The following is a 20775-nucleotide window of genomic DNA, read 5'->3' on the forward strand; positions in this document are numbered from 1 at the left end:
TACATTCAAAGGAGTGTACAATCCATTTGGTTGTGATCTAGATTTAGCTTCTTTGCATTTGAAGCATTGACTACAAAACTTATGAACATCATGCTTCATTTTCGGTCAAAAGAAGTGATCATGCAACATATTATAAGTTTTATTAATCCCAAAATGTCCCATTAAGCCACCACCATGTGCTTCTTTTACAAGCAAATCTCTTATACAACATTTAGGAATGCAAAGCTTACTTTTCTTAAATAAGAATTCATGAAACACATAATAATCATCTACTGCGGTTTTTGTAAGACAAGATGCATAAATAATTCCAAAGTCTTGATCATCTCGATATAATTCTTTAATATGCTCAAATCCAAGAATTTTTGCACTAAGAGAAGTAAAAAGATTGTACCTTCTAGATAATGCATAAGCTACCACATTATCCTTACCTTGCTTATATTTGATTACATATGAAAATGTCTCAATAAACTCCACCCACTTTGCATGCCTACGGTTCAGTTTATTTTGACTCTTAAGATACTTCAAGCTTTCATGATCAGAGTGGATCACAAATTCTCTAGGCCATAAGTAGTTACCACATCGTGATTTTGTTGATGGCTCTACAATCAACGGACATGCGCCACATTTAATTTTTCTTCGGCACCAATAAGACTGGTATAGAACATGGACTCAAACTCTCTCGTATATAGCCCTTCTCCATGAGTTCCTCTACTTGTCTTTGAATTTTTTTAGTCTCAGTTGGGTTGGCTCTATAAGCTAAGCTGGCCTATTAGGAATGACTGCCCCTCTGGAATAAAGTCTATTTTATGTTCAATACCTCTAATGGGAGGTAGTCCTTTAGGGACTTCATCTTGGAATACGTCATCAAATTCCTTTAAAAGAGATTGAAACATACTAGGCAAAGACAAATTGTTATCGTTAGAGGCCAAACATCCTTCCTTGTACATAAGTACAAAGATGGTTTTTTGTGAGAACATTGCCCTTCTAACCTCTCCAACTCTAGCCAAACAAGTCACATTCTTTCTTTTTTTTTTTCAATTTCATTCTTTTTTTCTTTGAATTTTCTCTATTTTTTCACTCAAACTCTGGTTTTTCTTTCAACTCTTTTTCCTCAAACTCTTTCTTTTTTTCTTCCAACTTTAATTGATCAGCAAATACATTTGCAGAACTCAAAGGTACCATAGTGGTTTTCCTACCATCTTTTATAAAAGAATACCTATTTAAATAGCCATCATACATAACCCTCCTGTTAAATTGCCATGGTCGACTAAGCAATATGTCTCCAGCATGCATTGGTAAAACATCACAAAGAACTTCATCTTTATATTCTTCCAGATTAAAAGATATTAAACCTTGAGAAGTTACCTTCATTGTTCCACTGCCATTGAGTCATTGAAGCTTGTAAGGTTTAGGATGGTGTTGGGTTGAAATTAGCAACCTTTTGATCTGCATGGTACTTACGACATTGGTGCAGCTTCTGCTATCAATTACAAGACTACAAAGAGTCCTCTTGACTAAACACCTTGTGTGAAATAGGTTGTCTCTTTGATCATCAACATCGTTCTCTGTAACTAGAGTTTTAAGAAGTCTTCTAGTAACAAGTACCAAATGACTCCCATCTTCTAGTTCCTCCTCATTCTCCTAGATTTCTTTTTCAACTAGCTCATCAAGTGTCACTTTCCTCACTATTAGTGACAACTTGTCCATTCTTGATGATCATGACTCTATTGTTATGACAATCACGACTAAGATGACTAATTCCTTGACATTTCCAACATTTGATAGTCTCTATTTCTTTCTCAAATCTCTTTGTATTACTCCGCTTTTTCTTTACCCTTGGAGGTCTCAGCTTTGTTCTTTTTGTCAAGATCATACTTGCCTCCAACTTTGAAATCTATCTTTTCAATATTTGTATTCTTTTTCCAAGTGTTAAAAGTAGTAGACTTTGAAATACCATACCTCTTGGAGTTCTCCTTCTCCCAAGCTAGTTGCCCTTCGATTTTGACAGCAAGGTGTAACAATTCTTGCATATTAAAGTACGCTTGCCTATCCACTTGATGAGCAAGTTGTCGGTTTATCCCACCAAGGAATCTAGCCATTGTATCTTCCTCATCTTCATCAATACATGCTCTATTCATAAGGGTCTCCATTTCTTTGTAATATTCTTCAACACTCTTGGATCCCTGTTGTAAAGTATAAAGTTTTTGCTTGAGTACTCTAATCCTCAGCCCAACGATCCAAGCTTTTGTTTTAGCAAGAATCCTTGAATCAAAGTAATTAAGACCTCCTTATACGAAATTTGGATCAACCAAGAGATAAGGCTAGAATTATATTATCTTTTACGATCGAAGATCTAGAAGAAAGATTTGGAACCTTGTTCTAAATTGAGTCACTCCACAATATAACTTGATCAAGGCTTGATTGAATGGCTCGAGTGCAATTCTACCACAAGAATTGCTTGAAACTTATAAATGACAAATATGATGCTCGAATTTCTAAGGGAAACGTCTCAATTTGAGATCTGAATTACATTTATCCACGAATCTGTTTTTTACATAACATATTGTGGGTATTTATAGTCTCCCGACAAAAGACGTTTGTGGCTAGGATTCAATCGATATGTTTGTCGATGGGATTTATTCCCGATCCCCTTTAATCTCCACAAAGAATAAGTCAAATTAACCATTTGACTTTTACATTATTTATGAAATTAAACATAATTTTTTCTAACAAATGTTAATGTGCTTGAGTGGTTAATGCGACAGACTTAAAATTAATTGAGCTCTTCGCGGGTAGTTTCAAATTTTGTTGTTGACATATTTTTTTGAATCTTCATGACATTTTTTTGAATCTTTTTTGGTAATAGGTCCATTTTTTTGAATCTTTTTGGTAATAGGTCCATTTGGATTCGAATTTTGTTGTTGACATATTTTTTTGAATCTTCATGACATTTTTTTGAATCTTTTTGGTAATAGGTCCATTTGGATTCGAATTTTGTTGTTGACATATTTTTTTGAATCTTCATGACATTTTTTTGAATCTTTTTGGTAATAGGTCTATTTGGAACACCGTGTCCATTTTTTTGAATCTTTTTGGTAATAGGTCCATTTGGATTCGAATTTTGTTGTTGACATATTTTTTTGAATCTTCATGACATTTTTTTGAATCTTTTTGGTAATAGGTCTATTTGGAACACCGTGATTCTTATCATCTTCCCCCTCTTTAGAAGAATTCATCCACGAATCAGAAAAAATCATCACCTTCTTTCCGTCACCTCCTTTTGAAATGTTTCTTTTTGGTAATAGGTCCATTTGAAACACCGTGATTCTTATCATCTTCCCCCTCTTCAGAAGGATTCGTCCTCGAACCAGAAAAAATCATCACCTTCTTTCTGTCACCTTCTTTTGAAATGTTTTGATCAAATCTAAATGCTTCACTCACAAAAATATTAGAAGGAAATTAGTAGGAATAGTGAAATGTTTTGATCAAATCTAAATGCTTCACTCACAAAAATATTAGAAGGAAATTAGTAGGAATAGGAAGCAAATGAAGTGTAGTAAATCCATAAACTACTTTCTTAAAGAATAAATGAGCAGCATGTTTTGCATCATCCATAAATCTATATGCCACATGCTTTATCTTCGGCCAACAAAAGTGTTTATGCAACATCTTATAAACTTTATTAATCTCAAGATGTCCCATTAAGGCACCACCATATGCTTCTCTAAAAAACAAATCATTTATAGAGCATTTAGGAATACAAAGCATACTCTTAGTAATTAAAAATTTATGAAACACATAATAATCATCCACCACTTTTTTTTGCAAGACAAGATGCATAAATAGTTCTAAAGTCTTGGTCATCTCTATATAATTTAATAATATGCTCAACTTCAAGAATTTTTGCAGTAAGAGAAGTAAAGAGATCATACCTTTTAGATAACACATGAGCTATTGTATTATCCTTACTTTGCTTATACTTTATGACATATGAAAATGTTTCAATAAATTCCACCCACTTTGCATGTCTACGGTTCAGTTTGCTTTGACCCTTCACATACTTTAAGTTTTCAGGATCAAAGTGGATCACAAATTCTCTAGACCATAAGTATGTGTTGCGGCACATGCAATATATGAACTACAAACCTTTATCATAGGTAGGTTATTTCAATGTTGCCCCATTTAGTTTTTCACTAAAATACACTAACGGCTTTTCATCTTGAATTAAAACAACACTTATTATGACCAAACCACATGCATCACATCCAATTTCAAAAGTTTTATAAAAGTTAGGCAAAACAAATAATGATGCATAGCTTAATTTGTTCCTAACCAAATTGAATGCATTATCTTGCATTCCTCCCCATTTAAAAACAACATTCTTTTTCACTAAGTTATTCAATAGTTCAGTTATGGTTATAAAATCATCTATAAATCTCTTATAGAGGTTAGCTAACTCATGAAAACTCTGAACTTTACGTGCACTCTTTGGTGTTGGCAAATCCATAATGAATTTAACTTTTGTCTCTATCTAATGCTATTCTACTTTTATCAACTATGAAGCCAATAGAGTGAACTTTTTCCATGCAAAAACTACCCTTATTAAAATTAAATTTCTCTTTTCTATGTGTAATCAAAACTAATTTAATATGCTCCACATGCTCAAGTAAAATCTTCAAATAAATTATAATATCATCAATATAAACAACATGTTTTCTCATATATTTTCTCAAAATATTATATATTAAGTGCATAGGTTTACTAGGAGCATTAGTTAACCTAAAAGGCATAACAAGCCATTCATACAATCAAAACTTAATATTGAGAGTTGTTTTCCATTCATCTCCATTCTAATTTAATGATATCCAGATTTCAAAATAATTTTTATACATAGACACGAATCATGCAATAAATCAAGCATATCGTCTAACCTAGCAATAGGATGTCGACACTTCATCGAGGTTCATCTTTCTTTGGCACCAATAAGTATTGTATAGAACATGGACTCAAACTTTCTGGTACATAGCCCTTCTCCATGAGCATGACCACTTGCCTTTGAATTTCTTTTGTCTCTCTAATGGGAGGTATTTTTTTATCTTGAAACATGTCTTCAAATTCCTGTAAAAGAGATTGAAAAAACTAGGCAAAGCCAAGTTGTTATAGTTAGAGACCAAAAATCCTCCGTACATCAGTACAAAGATTGATTTTTGTGAAAACCTTCTCACCTCTACAAATGTAGCCAATTAACTATCTCTCTTCTTTTTTTTCTTCGATTTCATCTCTAGGCAAAGCCAAGTTGTTATAGTTAGAGACAAAAAATCCTCCATTGTACATCAGTACAAAGATTGATTTTTGTGAAAACTTTCTCACCTTTCCAACTGTAGCCAAATAACTATCTCTCTTCTTTTTTTCTTCAATTTCATCTCTTTTTTCATTTTCTGTTTTTTCTCTTTGATTTTTCTCTACTTTTTCACTAAACTCTTATTTTTTCTTAAACTCTTTCTTTCTTTCCTCCAACTTTAATTGATCAGCAAATACATATACAGAACTCAAAGGTACAAGAATGGTTTTTATTACCATCTTTTACAAAAGAATACCTATTCAAATAGCCATCATACATAACCCTCCTCTCAAATTGCCATGGTCGGCCAAGCAATATGTCTCCAGCATGCATTGGCAACACATCACAAAGAACTTCATCTTTATATTTTCCCAAAGTAAAAGATATTAAAGCTTGGGAAATTACCTTCATTGTTCCACTATCATTGAGCCATTGGAGCTTGTAAGGTTTAGGATGATCTTGAGTTGGAATTTGCAACCTTTTGATCAACATAGTACTTGCTACATTGGTGCAACTTCCACTATCAATGATAAGACTACAAGCAATCCCCTTGACTAACTACCGCGTGTGAAATAGGTTGTCTCTTTGATCATCAACATCATTCTCCATACTTGAGTTTTAAGAAGTCTTCTTGTAATAAGTGCCAAATGAATACCTTCTAGTTTCTTCTCATTCTTCTGGATTTCTTCAACTAGATCATTGATCTCCCCTCCATTTTTCTCGTCTTGGTTCATGATTGTACAAACAGGAGTTTTATATGCTTGGGACCTCACACACTCAACTCACTGATTTTACACTCAGGAACACTTGTGTTTAACACTCAAAGGTAGACTATTTGGGAAAGTGACTAATTTCTTATCAAGGTAGATAATATGGATAAAGCAATTCTTATAGTAGCGAGCTATTCAAGACAATCAAGACAAGGTAATTATGTAGTAACAACAAAATAAAACAAGAAATGAACAAATAAATAAGGGACAAAGATATTTATGGATATAATTGCACACTGGAAAAAAATGAATTCCAAAGAGAATGGTCATGAAGATCGAATACAACAATTAAAGATTTATATGCTGATGGGAAAAATGAGAATAGAAATTTATTTGATCTTCAAATAAACGTGCAAATGGTCTAATGATAAGGATATATTAAGAACAATATGATAAGGATTTTTTTTTTTTCCTTTCAAGATCTAAATATGATCTTTAACAGGACACTAAGAACAAAGTAGAAGGATAATGAAGAACGTTGGAAATGACAGTAAGAAAATAAATGACAGATTTAAAGAGACGATAACAATAGCAGAAATTAAAGATAAAATCAATTCTAGAGTCAGCCACAAAGATGCAAACTACGCTCTGATACCAAACTGATAAGGCAACCCTAATCCTCAGCCCAACGATCCAACCTTTTGCTTTAGCAAGAATCCTTGAATCAAAGTAATTAACACCTCCTTATACGAAATTTGGATCAACCAAGAGATAAGGCTAGAATTAGATTACCTCTTACGATCGAAGATCTAGAAGCAAGATTTGGAACCTTGTTCTAAATTGAGTCACTCCACAATCTAACTTGATCAAGGCTTGATTGAATGCCTCGGGTGCAATTCTACTACAAGAATTGCTTGAAACTTAGAAATGACAAATATGATGCTCGGATTTCTAAGGGAAACGTCTCAATTTGAGATCTGAATTACATTCATCCACGAATCTATTTTTTACATAACATATTGTAGGTATTTATAGTCTCCCGACAAAAGACGTTTGTGGCCAGGATTCAATCCCGATATGTTTGTGGGCCGGATTTATTCTCGATCCCCTTTAATCTCCACAAAGAATAAGTCAAATTGACCATTTGACTTTTACATAATTTATGAAATTAAACTTAGTTTTTCTAATAAATGTTGATGTGCTTGAGTGATTAATGTGACAGACTTCAAATCAATTGAGCTCTTCGCGCGTAGGTTTGAATTTTGAATCTTCTTGACAATACGTACATTTGGAACACCGTGATTCTTATCTGTAGTTAATGCTTACCCTTCTAACTCTAATTTTAACCTAAGTGTCTCCAGAACTATTCTATTCTTGTTCTATTTAATCATTATTGTTTTTATACCGTTTAATCAATTTTAATTAGGTATGTCACGTAGTTAAATATTTGCCTCCCGCCAACATTTTTAAATTTAAGTCTATCTTATAAGATAAGACACTCATTGCCATTTTAATGATTGAGAGTTCCATCTCTCATTTTTTGGATTATTGAATTTAAAAAAAGTTTTTTTTTTCAATATGATTTTATTTTTTATTTTACTTAAAAAGGGTTGGGGAGATCTTAACTAAAAAAAACCCTATTTTTTCCAATTCATTATTTTCTAAAAAAGATGTTAATTTTAATTGTTTTGGTCAACTAAAGAATTATGCAATGTAACAATATCAGTTTCATTTACGTTTATTGGGCTTGTGAACGTCGTGCTATAATAAGAACAATTTCCTAATACTTTCATGGGTTTATATTTTTAGATACCAATTCTATATAGATTCTCAATTATAAAAAAAATAATAAAATATTTTATAAGATAGTATCGAGAAGACACTATCATATATTTTTCATAGTATTTTTTATTTGTAGTTAGTGATGTAATATAAAGTCAGTGACTTTTTGCAAAGATGTCACAAAAATAAAGAGAATCAAAATTATTTGTCATATTTGAAAGTATGCAATAAATTTACAAATGCATCACACAAAGAAAGAATTTACGATGTCACACTTTTTGAAGTCTCAAAGTCTATCATTGATAGACTATATCAATGATATGTTGTTTTTATATCGATCAACACTTTTTTTTTTATCATTAATAGACTTTTTGTAACGACCCTAAATTTCCACATATCTAGAGTCGCCACTAACTTTTCATGCTCATCTCTAATGCAAAATATAACTCTAAGAATGTTCATCTTTATTAGCAGAAAAATTTAAAACTTGTGGACTTACTAGTTTCAAACATAAGGCTGGAGTTCAAAATAAGATAAAACAAATAAAAATTAAATAATTTAATTAAATGAAATGCAAACACCCTATCCTAACCAAGACTAGGAATTTTAAATATGCAACTATCCTATGCATGCGCCACAGTTTCTGATCACGATGCCGCCGTCAACTGTACATGGGCGCCTTGCCTATACCTGAAAAATAATATGGCACACGGCCTTGAATATTTCCAGAAATACTCAGTAAGTGACCCCACTGTAGGGGCCATGCTAATGCAAACACATGCAATCATGAATTAGGGACCTCTCTCTAATTATCTTAAGGGCGGCCTCCCGTCTTGGACAAATTGGATGTGTAGTACTTCCCTACACACGAGTCAGACGTGCGAGTATGAATCCCTAGGGCGCTCGCATGCCCCCTAGACTCTCTGGTCATGCTAATCTATAGCGACATTCGGAGGTCAGCGGAACCCCATAGTGTCATGCGCCTCATGAACAACCTCATTTGTGTGCACTCACACCTGTTTGCATTTGCGCTCATCATACGGTGCGCGTCCGCACTCATCATCTCTAGGGGAAGTAGTCCTATGCTTACGAGCATACAATATGCATGAGGTTCCTCTAAGTTCAATTATACATCTTCTGACACAATCCTCTAGTCTCGTCTCTTGGTTACACTATGTAACATGTGCTCGTGGATATTTACATTAATATCATTTTCAGGCTCTTATGGTTTGTCCTATGTCGATCTAACGACATGATGCAATATGGCAAACAACATCATAAGGCATGTTCAACATGGAAAACATCATCATGTTAATAACATCATCATACATACATCATACTCATCATAGAAGCCATTAAGTGCATCAGATATAACATGTACGTCATGCATCAAAACATAAATAACGTACATTTAACATACATCGTAACACAACGTCATACTCATACATCATCATAATTCAAACAATCTTTAGCCTATCCTATAGTAAGGCCACTTACTTGGTTGGCCATAGCCGGAGTACTCCCTAATTTAATTAACGTAAGCTCCTATCCCTCAAGAGCTACTCCAAATGTTGCCGAAGTTCGCTTTCTATCCCACCGTTCGTCATCTTTTGTTAGTATTTCACATTTTAAGTAATAATCAAACTAACAAAATGAAATACGACTCTAAAATGACCTCAGTAGAAATCCAATTTCATGTTTTCATTGTTTCTAAATTGTATTGGGTAATAAACTTCATGCTATCTGGATCATTCCATCCAAATATGGTTTGTAATAATATTATATTTAATGGGTACCAAATATAATAATTTCTCATATTTTCTATTTTCCTTCAATCACTCTATTTATTCTCTGTTATATTTTGGTTCAGTTTACCATTAGTGACCAGTTTAATTGATTCTAATTTTCGGTTTGTTTTCTTTCCTAAAAATATCATGAATCAACTTTTTTTTTCTTAATTTTGCCATTTTCAATCAAATTAGATTTTCTTTTCTTTCTTAAAATCTTCTTCTCTTTTATTTTTTTCCTTTTAATTCTAATTCTTTTCTAATTCTATTCCCATATCTAATTTGTTTAAACTATTAACGAGTTTAATTACATGAGCTTTGTTATTTCCAACCATTTCTAAATCTTTCTCTCTTCACCTGTATTTCTTTTTTTCTTTTTTCCTTGATTTGGAAATCTCTCTATTTCTTTCTCTTTCTTTTTTTCTTTCTCCCTTTTGATTATTTGATTTGATTCCCAATCTTCCTCTCTTTCTTTCTTTGAATTTCTTTTCTTCTGTCAAATGGTAGCAGATTCTTTGGTTAGGATATCATATCTAAATAATTGGAACAAATTAATATCTTTCATTAAAAAAAAAAAAAAAAGTAAATCTGACTACTAACTTTTTCAAATGATATCTCTATTCTATTCTCTATCTAACCATCTCTATTATCTGCCATTCTTCCTCCCAGCAAATCTTTTCTTTCTTTTTCTTTTTTCTGTTTTGTTTGCAAGATTATTGATGATAGGTACGGTGGAGAGTTTAAAGAAGAGGTGGCAAGTTTTTTTTTTTCTTCTTTATTTTACTATTATTATTATTATTATTATTATTATATATAACCTAATGGGTAGTTATATTATCTACCTCTACAAATAACTTTCGTCCTCTAAAGTCTCGGACTCCTATACTAACTTAGGAAATTTTTCTCTTATTTTGTCATCACAATCCCATGTGGTCTCTTTGGTGTGGTTATTTCGCCACACCTTAATGAACTTAATGTTCTTGTTGGGTAAGGTTTTTACTTCTGTAGCTAAGATTTTTACCGGTTTTTCCTCGTAGCTCAGATCTTCATTGAGTTGGAGTGGTTCGTAGTCTATTACGTGGATAGGGTCCGTAATGTACTTCCTCAGCATCGACAAATAAAATACATCGTGTACTCCTGAGTGGGCTGGAGGTAGGGCTAACTCATACGCTACTGGACCAACTCGCTCTAGGATCTCGAATGGTCCAATGAATTTAGGACTTAACTTGCCCTTACGTCCGAACCTCAAGACACCTTTCATAGGTGCTATCTTGAGGAATATTGGGTCCCCTATCTCAAACTTCAGGCTTCTACGCATTACATCGGCATAGCTTTTCTGTTTACTTTGAGCGGTACGCATCCTATCTCAATTTTTCTGGACAGCCTCATTAGTGAGTCGAACCAGCTCGGGTCCTTCTAACTATCTCTCACATACTTCGTCCCAACATAGTGGGGACCTACACCGTTTTTCGTACAGGGCCTCAAACGGTGTCATTCCGATAGTTGCTTGGAAGCTGTTATTATACAACTAACTTCCCTTAAAATCTAGTACGCAAGCGCGTAACATGTTCTCTAGAATTTGGTTTAAAACGCTCTGTTTGTTCATCAGTTTGGGGGTTGAAGGCGGTACTAAAGTCGAGGTGGGTACCCAGTGCTTTTTGAAGTCTGCACTAGAACGCTGGTCGGTAAAAATTTAAGTTCTATCTGTACAGGTAGTGTTGCCAAATTTTTAGTACGAACACTCCAGCGGCCAACTACAGGTCGTGGGTAGGGTAATTCTTTTCATATTCTTTTAGTTGACGGGACACGTGTGCAAAAACTTTACCGTGTTGCATTAACACACATCCTAGTTCCTTCTTGGACATGTCACTGTAGATTACATATCCTTATGATCTCTCGGGTACTGTGAGTACCGGGGCAGTTACCAATCTCTCTTTTAAGTTATAGAAGCTTTCCTAACAAGCATCATTCCATATAAATGGTACCCTTTTGTTCATTAACTGTGTCAAAGGCGAGGCTATTCTAGCGAAGTCTTGCACGAACCTTCGATAGTATCCCGCTAGTCCCAAGAAACTCTGTATTGATGTTATCGTAGTTGGTCGTTCCTACTTTGTCACCGCTTTGACCTTAGTAGGATCTACGGATAATCCGTCCTTTGTCACCATGTATCATAAGAAAGAGACTTGTCATAACCAAAATTCGCACTTTGAGATCTTGGCGTACAACTTGTTCTCTCTTAGGGTGGCTAGGACTTTTCAGAGGTGTTCCTAGTGTTCTAGGTTTGTTTTTTAGTATACTAGGATGTCATCAATGAGCACGATCACAAAAGTGTCTAGACAGTCCTTGAACACTCGGTTCATTAACTCCATTAACACAGCTGGAGCATCGGTGAGGCCAAATGACATCACCACAAACTTTGGTACATCTTTTTCTTTACTCTTTATTTAATAGTAACCTGACCCCAAATCTATCCTAGAAAATATCGTTGCCTCTCTGAGTTGATTGAATAAGTCTTCTATTCTAGGCAGAGGGTATTTGTTCTTTATGTTTCTCTTATTTAACTCTCTGTAATCGATGCACAAACGTATCGATCCATCTTTCTTCTAAACAAACAACACTGGCACACCCCAGGGGAATATGCTAGGTTGAATGATGAAGTCGACCGCTCGAGAAGCGGTATTCCAGGTAGGTCATCTGAAAACACATCCGAGAACTCGTTTACGATGGACACGTTTTCTAGGGTCTTTTCTTTTCGTTTTACGTCTACGACACATGCTAATATAGCCCAACTACCTTGTTGGACTAGTCTCTTTGCTTTCATCATCGAGACTACCTTTAAGGTAGTCCCGATACTTGTACATTTAAATTTAAAGCTAGGTCATACCAGTGGTGAGAATATCACTTTTTTTCGTGAGAGTCTATACTAGCACAGTTTGCAGCTAGTCAATCCATGCCTAGTATTACGTCGAAGTCGGTCATCTTTACTACTATTAGGATCGCGTAAAATTTGGTCGGCTACTATTGCTTCGTCATTCTTTACTCTATCCTTAGTTACTATGTCCACCCTCTTAGGGCTGCTTGCCAACCATACATGCGGTAAGGGTTCTAATTCAAACCCTGTCTCAGATCCCTCTCGAGGTGGGCTCTCTTCAGTCTCACCTCGTCCTCTACCTCTAATAGGAGGTCGTCCCCTTCCTTGTCTTACTTTTTGCCGACCATACATGTAATAAGGGTTCTAATTCAAACCCTGTCTAGGCAGCATGGTTCTAGAAACCAAGGTAGCATCTCTTAAGTCTAAGGCTCATTACTTATGAAACTATGTTGTACATCACATATACTAAGTTCACATCATATTGCAAACAAAATCACTCTGCATGCAACATATCATATCATACTCTTAAATAAATACATGAAATATCATAGCAATTTCAGTAACATTAACATAAAAATGCATGCGAGTTCAAAAACGTTTCTCTTTTCTCATCTTATGCAGGCGTACCTGATGGTAATGGGGCATCGACGTTGGGATCATGGAGCGTGCCAAGCCTACATCGTAGGCTAATCTACAGAAACTAAAACCTAGAGCCCTGATAACAACTGTAACGACCCTAAATTTCCACATATCTAGAGTCGCCACTAACGTCTCATGCTCATCTCTAATGCAGAATATAACTCTAAGAATGCTCATCTTTATTAGAGGAAAAATTTAAAACTTTAGAATACGTTAAAACATTAGAAAACACTGCCGCACTTACATGTTTCAAACATCATGCTCGAGTTCAAAATAAGGTAAAAAAAAATACAAATTAAATAATTTAAATAAATGAAATGCAAACACCCTAGCCTAACCAAGACTAGGAATTTTAAATATGCAACTATCCTATACACGCAACACAGTCTCTGATCACGATGTCGCCGTCAACCGACATGGCCACCTTGCCTTTACTTAAAAAACAATATGACACACGACCTGAGTATTTCAAAGAAATACTTAGTATGTGATCCCACTATAGGAGCCATGCTAATGCAAACACATGCAATCATAAATTAAAGACCTATCTCTGATCACGTGTGAGTGTGAATCCTAGGGCCCTCGCACATCCCTTGGACCCTCTCGTCAAGCTAATCTGTAGCGACGTTCAGAGGTCAGAAAAACCCCTTAGTGTCATGCGGCTCATGAACACCCTCATCTGTGTGCACTCTTCATCGGTCATCATACGGTGCGCGTCTGCACTCATCATCTCTAGGGGAAGTAGCCTTATGCTTGTGAGCATACAATATGCATGAGGTTCCTCTAAGTTCAATTATACATTTCTTCTGACACAACCCTCTAGTCTCATCTCTTGATTATACTATGTAACATGTGCTCGTGGATATTTACATTAATATCATTTTCATGCTCTTATGGTTGTGTCCTATGTCGATCTAACGACATGATGCAATATGACAAACAACATCATAAGGCATGTTCAACATGAAAACATCATCATGTTAATAACATCATCATACATACATGATACTCATCATAGAAGCCATTAAGTACATCAGATATAACATGTACGTCATGCATCAAAACATAAATAACGTACATTTAAAATACATCGCAACACAACGTCATACTCATACATCTTCATAATGAGTATGACGTTGTGTTGCGATGTATTTTAAATGTACGTTATTTATGTTTTGATGCATGACGTATAGTAAGGCCACTTACTTGGTTGGCCATAGCTGGAGTACTCCCTAATTTAATTAACGTAAGCTCCTGTACCGATCAAAATTGATCAAAATTACTATCCACATGAGAAAGACTGTCCTGGTCAGGTATAATTTCTCGTCAATCTCAAACAAGTTAATTTTTTTCTAATTGTATTTAACCTTAAATTTGAATAGAACTCAATATTTTAATTTTATAAATAATTGATTTATTTTCTCTTTAATTGTTTGAAATTTGTTTGGTTTAAAATGGGTGCTAAATTATTAGTATTATTTCTTTGTTAAATTAAATTACTTTTGTGGGTAATAAATTGCGGACTCCATTACCCTTACATATCTTAAAATGGTATGAAGTTTTTAGGCGGTAAAAAAGTTTTATAGATATTCTTGTTTATCAGTTTCCGTAGCATACGTAGATCGTTCTTCTTTATTCTAACAGGCTTCTGGAGTTAAAGTCAGCGAAGTAACATACGAAGACATCAAGGGAACTTCCGCCACTGAAATAGCAATCAATTTTGATTGTAGCCCAATAAATCATTGCACTGGATTAAGCATGAAAGACATAAACCTAACTTACGAGAATCACATCGCTAAAGCTTCATGTAAAAATGCCGAAGGAACTACCTCTGGTGTGGTTGAACCTTCTGGTTGCTTAGCAGACAAATCTAATTTTTGGCAAAACGTGTTGGTACTAAGATTAAAGGATAATAAAAATGCTCTAGAGGGCTTATAAATTATTTACCAATTCTACCATAAAAATCGAACAACTTTGACAAAAGCTGAAACCCAATAAACATTTTCGTATGGTATGGTATTTAGTGATTTAAAACAATTGCAGTCGTGGAGTAGGTCTAAGTGTTCCCACTAGACGAGACAATGTCAATGAAATATTATACTAGAATAACTCTTATTGCTATAGTTGTGAAATATTATACTAGAATAACTCTTATTCCGGTAGTGGTTTAAGTAACTATTAGTTTGCTCAACCACATCATTAACAATCTTAATAAATCTACCAATTATTTTAGATACCGTAGTTTATCCTTTTAAGAGTTCAGCTTAATATTGACCCGTGCAAATAACTTCCATAGGAGGACAGTCCAAAAGCCACCGCGAACCTCTATATGGATCTCACATTATGAACCAATGATCGAGACCGTACGATATATTGTCATGTTTCCTTCTCGCTATTTTGAAAATAGTTCGTACTTACGCAAACTAGGGTAGACTTATTTATTTGCAAGTGAACGCGAACTTAAAACCCACTTTGTTGTCAATAACTTCCCTTCGAGACTTTGTGGCCATCTACCAATATTTTTCTTTTTATTTTTAGGGCTTTTTTTAATCATTCCGCATTGGACAAGACTTCTCTAGAGTTGAATTTGGGACTTATGGGCTCAATCTTAGGAACGAAGAAATGAACTATTGAGTAAGACCTGAACCTTTCCTTCATGAAATACTCTCTTTATTGAAATTGACAAACTCTTGATCTTAAGCTTTATGGTGATTGCAACATTTTCATAAAGGACTTAGAATTGAAACACAGTGGATGGATGGATCGATCAAATTTGAATTTCAAATGTCGGTTTTGAGACCCAAAAAAAGAGAGTTTAATCGTAAAAGTTTCCCCTCATTTCTTGTTAGTAAGGTATAATTCTGGGCTCTTAGCGTTCATAACAAAGAGGGTGAAATCATAGTGAACTGAGGGCTAGAACGTGCAAATGGAAAAAAGTTTTAGTCACCGAAGATCGGGGTAAGTTTGGTTAACCCCATGATTTTGCGCCTCAATTTCTCTTTTCTTAGTTAATGTTAATTGCTGAGATTGGTACCGACATGTTCAAGTTCAAGATATCTTGAAGTTTGGTGAAGGAACCAATTTCAATCGAGGCCTAGAATGTGCTGATCGAGGGTGATATCGTTCTATTTAAGCCTTCCCCACGCGCATGTCGGAATGGTCACAAGGTAGAAGATGATCATGTGGTTGGTTCAACTGAACTAGCCATTAATGGTTGATCTAAACCCCATCCTTTAAACTATTTAATGTTTTTGTTCAATTTTAACCAAAGGAGGATCCTAAATTGTGATTTAACTTCAGTCTTTCTTCCCGTTTTTTCAGTCTTGTCTATTTCATTTTTTAGTTGTATCCAAATCCATTTTCCCCTTTGTAATATATTTAAAGTCTTGTAATTTTATGTTAACCTGGTATTGTTTAACTTAATTAGATTTTAATTTTACTGCATTTTCTTATTTTATTTTATTCTACTTTACTTATATTGTTATTCGCTTTCGCATTCGTCTTTTTACTTTCGAAGTCTCCGAATTCGTGCTTGACATCTTGGATTTTCCATGCCGCCATATTATAAAATTACGAATAAAAGAATTATAAAACTTTAGGGCATAAATCCCAACAATGGGAGACTTGAAGCAGTAGCAGCAGGAGACTGAATCCTCCAAAAAGATTGGTAGAAATCCATGACAAGGACTTCACAGCGAGAACAACTACAATCAATGGTCCTCGTCCCGCTTCATCTACAAGGTGGTGTATCGAGAATCTGAATACCCACAAACGGTGGACCTTCATGCCTTCCTAGCCAAAGCGTCAAAAACCCTGCATTGGGGGTCCTAAAGTACCTATTTGCTTTCCAAAAAAGACTGGTAGAGACAAAAGAGTCAAGGTCTTACGTACGTTGAGGACTAGGTTAACCATAGATCGGCCAAGAGCACAACGGTCGACTCTAGAGCTATGCACAACTTTATGATAGAGACCGAAGGAAAACATTAATCATTCTATAGTACAAAGATAGAAATGATGAAAGTTGTCAATTCGGTACTTTTATCTACCCCAAGAGTTTTAAAGAGAACTCCGATAAGTGAGAGAGAGTAAAAAAAGTGTATTAATGATAAAAAAAAATTTGTTGATCGATATAAAAACGGCATATCATTGATATAGTCTATCAATGATAGACTTGGAGACTTCGAGAAGTGTAACAATCGTAAGTTATTTCTTTGTGTGATGCATTTGTAAATTTAATGGATAGTTCCAAATAGGACCAACAATTTTGCTTCTCTTAATTTGTGTGACATCTTTGCAAATAAAAGGTCATCGACTTTATACTACATCACTAACTACAAATAAAAAAAATACTAAGAAAAATATATGATAGTGACTTCTCGAAACTATCTTATAGAATATTTTATTATTCTTATTATATTAGAGAATCCATATAGAATCGGTATCTAAAAATATAAACACGGGAAAGTATTAGGAAATTATTCTTATTATAGTTAGGACGTTGAGAAGCCCAATAGACCGTCAATGCAACTGATATTGATACATTGCATAGTTCTTTAGTTCACCCAGACAACTAAAATTAAACATCTCTTTTAGAAAACAATGGGTTGGAAAAAATAGGGTTTTTTTAGTTAAGATCTCCCCATCCCTTTTTAAGTAAATCATATTGACAAAGAAACTTTTTTTAAATTCAATAATTACCTAGGCGACCCCTAATTAAAATTGGTTAAACCGTATAAAAACAATAATGGTTAAATAGAACAAGAAACCGTATAAAACCAATAATGGTTAAATAGAACAAGAATAGAATAGTACTTGAGACGCGTGGGTTAAAGTTAGAGTTAGAAGGGTAAGCATTAACCTACAAATATCACTCCACAGCTCTTCCATTTTCCTATCACTTGCTTCCTTTTTCTCTCTCTCATGCTTATCACCAACCCTTGTGTCATCAAGTTTTCTTCCGCTCTTCTAGTAACCTTCCATGTTTTTCTTTCCCTTCAACTTCTGTTTTTTAACCATGCCTTGGCTGCTGAATTAACATTCAATATTATTAGCCTCGGTGCCAAACCCGATGGAAAGACCGATGCCTCGTCTGTGCTTCAAATGACATGGGCTAAGGCTTGTGACTCGTCTACACCGGCCACTGTTTACGTTCCCGATGGTATATTCTACGTTCGAAGTGTGAGCTTTAATGGGCCTTGTAAGAACAATGTTATTACCGTTCTCATCGATGGAACTCTTGTGGCTTACTCGGACATTCAAGTTTTAGCTAAAACTAAATCTTGGATTGAGTTTAGTCACATAGATGGGCTTTCCATTACTGGCGGTACTATCGATGGGCAAGGAACTGCCTTATGGAATTGTAAACACTCGGGGAAGAGTTGCCCCGTTGGAGCCACGGTATGCAAAATTTGAGTTGGCTTGATAAAAAATAAAATTTGAAAATTTTTCTTCGGCCGAAGGTTGAAAGAAAATGAATCGATTAATTTAAAATATATACTGATTCTTGCTTTTGATTCTTTTGAATCGATAGAGCCTTCAAATAAATGATGCACAAAACGTGAACATCAATGGATTATCTTCGATTAACAGCCAAAAGTTCAACATTGTGGTGCATGGGTGTCAAAACGTGCATATGACAAGAGTGAATGTCTCGGCTGCAGACGATAGTCCAAACACTGATGGCATCCATGTGCAACAATCATCAGATGTGACCATCCTCAATTCGAGCATTAGCAACGGTGACGACTGCATCTCAATCAGTCCAGGGACCTCCAACTTGTGGATGGAAAGTATTACATGCGGACCTGGACATGGAATCAGGTAGTTAGAGATAGATTATGACGAACATGTTTCGAGATTGTTTTTTAAAGGGTTAAACAAATTTGTCGCATTAAATTTTAAATGATAAAACAAAAGGTTGAATTAAATTTGAAGGATTAAAAATATATTCTAAAGTTATTTTGAGGGTGCCAAAAAAGATTTAAATTATTTTAAAAATATTTTGGATCAAAATTGTTATTTAATGTACTAGGTTAGAGTGAGAAAATTAAACCTCATGAAAAATTTGGTATTTTATTGAATGTATTTGTAGCATTGGGAGCTTGGGGATAAAGGCCGAGGAGGATGGAGTGCATAACGTTACACTGACACTATCTACTTTCACCGGGACTCAGAATGGAGTAAGGATTAAGTCTTGGGGAAGACCAAGCCGTGGATTTGCTACAAAAGTTTATTTTCAACACATCATTATGGATAATGTGAAAAACCCGATCATAATTGATCAAAATTACTGTCCACATGAGACAGACTGTCCTGGTCAGGTATAATTTCTCGTAAATCTCAAACAACTTAATTTTTTTCTAATTGTATTTAGCCTTAAATTTGAATAGAACTCAATATTTTAATTTTATAAATAATTGATTTATTTTCTCTTTCATTGTTTGAAATTTGTTTGGTTTAAAATGGGTGCTAAATTATTAGTATTATTTCTTTGTTAAATTAAATTACTTTTGTGGGTAATAAATTGCGGACTCCATTACCCTTACATATCTTAAAATGGTATGAAGTTTTTAGGCGGTAAAAAAGTTTTGTAGATATTCTTGTTTATCAGTTTCCGTAGCATACGTTGATCGTTCTTCTTTATTCTAACAGGCTTCTGGAGTTAAAGTCAGCGAAGTAACATAAGAAGACATCAAGGGAACTTCCGCCACTGAAATAGCAATCAATTTTGATTGTAGCCCAATAAATCATTGCACTGGATTAAGCATGAAAGACATAAACCTAACTTACGAGAATCACATCGCTAAAGCTTCATGTAAAAATGCCGAAGGAACTACCTCTGGTGTGGTTGAACCTTCTGGTTGCTTAGCAGACAAATCTAATTTTTGGCAAAACGTGTTGGTACTAAGATTAAAGGATAATAAAAATGCTCTAGAGGGCTTATAAATTATTTACCAATTCTACCATAAAAATCGAACAACTTTGACAAAAGCTGAAACCCAATAAACATTTTCGTATGGTATGGTATTTAGTGATTTAAAACAATTGCAGTCGTGGAGTAGGTCTAAGTGTTCCCACTAGACGAGACAATGTCAATGAAATATTATACTAGAATAACTCTTATTGCTATAGTTGTGAAATATTATACTAGAATAACTCTTATTCCGGTAGTGGTTTAAGTAACTATTAGTTTGCTCAACCACATCATTAACAATCTTAATAAATCTACCAATTATTTTAGATACCGTAGTTTATCCTTTTAAGAGTTCAGCTTAATATTGACCCGTGCAAATAACTTCCATAGGAGGACAGTCCAAAAGCCACCGCGAACCTCTATATGGATCTCACATTATGAACCAATGATCGAGACCGTACGATATATTGTCATGTTTCCTTCTCGCTATTTTGAAAATAGTTCGTACTTACGCAAACTAGGGTAGACTTATTTATTTGCAAGTGAACGCGAACTTAAAACCCACTTTGTTGTCAATAACTTCCCTTCGAGACTTTGTGGCCATCTACCAATATTTTTCTTTTTATTTTTAGGGCTTTTTTTAATCATTCCGCATTGGACAAGACTTCTCTAGAGTTGAATTTGGGACTTATGGGCTCAATCTTAGGAACGAAGAAATGAACTATTGAGTA

The 20775-nt window shown here is 34.6% G+C and overlaps 1 pseudogene; it reads left to right on the forward strand.

The window, feature by feature from the left end:
• Nucleotides 1-18051: 18051 nt before the first annotated feature.
• On the forward strand, nt 18052-20076 carry LOC111471799 (annotated as a pseudogene).
• The last annotated feature ends 699 nt before the right edge of the window (nt 20077-20775 follow it).

This window comes from Cucurbita maxima, unplaced genomic scaffold (genome assembly GCF_002738345.1).
Source record: "Cucurbita maxima cultivar Rimu unplaced genomic scaffold, Cmax_1.0 Cma_Scf00058, whole genome shotgun sequence".
NCBI lineage: Eukaryota > Viridiplantae > Streptophyta > Magnoliopsida > Cucurbitales > Cucurbitaceae > Cucurbita > Cucurbita maxima.